This window comes from Otolemur garnettii, unplaced genomic scaffold, assembly GCF_000181295.1.
Source record: "Otolemur garnettii isolate 467f Iridium unplaced genomic scaffold, OtoGar3 scaffold00005, whole genome shotgun sequence".
NCBI classification, from domain to species: domain Eukaryota; kingdom Metazoa; phylum Chordata; class Mammalia; order Primates; family Galagidae; genus Otolemur; species Otolemur garnettii.
Window position 1 is genome coordinate 6,523,413 of NW_003852400.1, and position 727 is coordinate 6,524,139.

Below are 727 nucleotides of genomic sequence, written 5' to 3' on the forward strand. Positions count from 1 at the left end.
AAAAAAAAAATCTTACTAAGGAAATATTTGTTAACAATAACATTTATTTAGTTTTTCAAAATAGTAATTAAAGAGACTCTGGGTTTACTGTAACAAAACCCAGTGTAATATCTTGTTTCTTTGTTTCACTGATTTTTTTAAATTAAATAATTTGTTCTTTAAAATCTATTATAGTAAAAAAAACTATGGTCAAATTAAAACATGTTACCTCTTTTACATTTAGAAATACAATCATAAACATTTTGTGTTGAGAAAAATAAAAGAGTATTCTATAATTTTGAGTAAAGTAGGTTTGTTGAACAGACATATATATTTTTAGTACTAGTAGCTATAGAGTTTCATGGGCCTACAGTGAAATACGGTTCCTTACTCTGATTTTTTGAGCACTTAATTCTCTAAAAATATAAACTTTACTTTACTGTTATCACTGAACAGGTAAGTTTTCAGACATACAGCTTTCAAACACATTTTTAGGTATGTATTACATAGTAAAGTTAGGTGAAAAACATAAAGGTATCAATAACGCTTACACTCTAGGGTCTCTTAATTTCAGAATTTCTAAAATTTAGATGTCTCTTACACATTGATGTGTACAGCATGTTGTCTGTCTGATATGTGCACATATGCGCTCCCTCTTGCTCATAAGCTCTTATAATTGATGGCTTTCTCCGTTTGGAAAAAAATAATATAATTAGTGCCTCTCAGCTTTTTTTTTTTTTTTTTTTTT

General features: G+C 27.2%; 1 protein-coding gene across 2 annotated transcripts in view; it reads left to right on the forward strand.

Annotated features, from left to right (window-relative positions):
• Positions 1–727, forward strand: part of PHTF2 (putative homeodomain transcription factor 2) — an 80,340-nt gene that overhangs the window by 49,258 nt on the left and 30,355 nt on the right. The window lies entirely within an intron of this gene.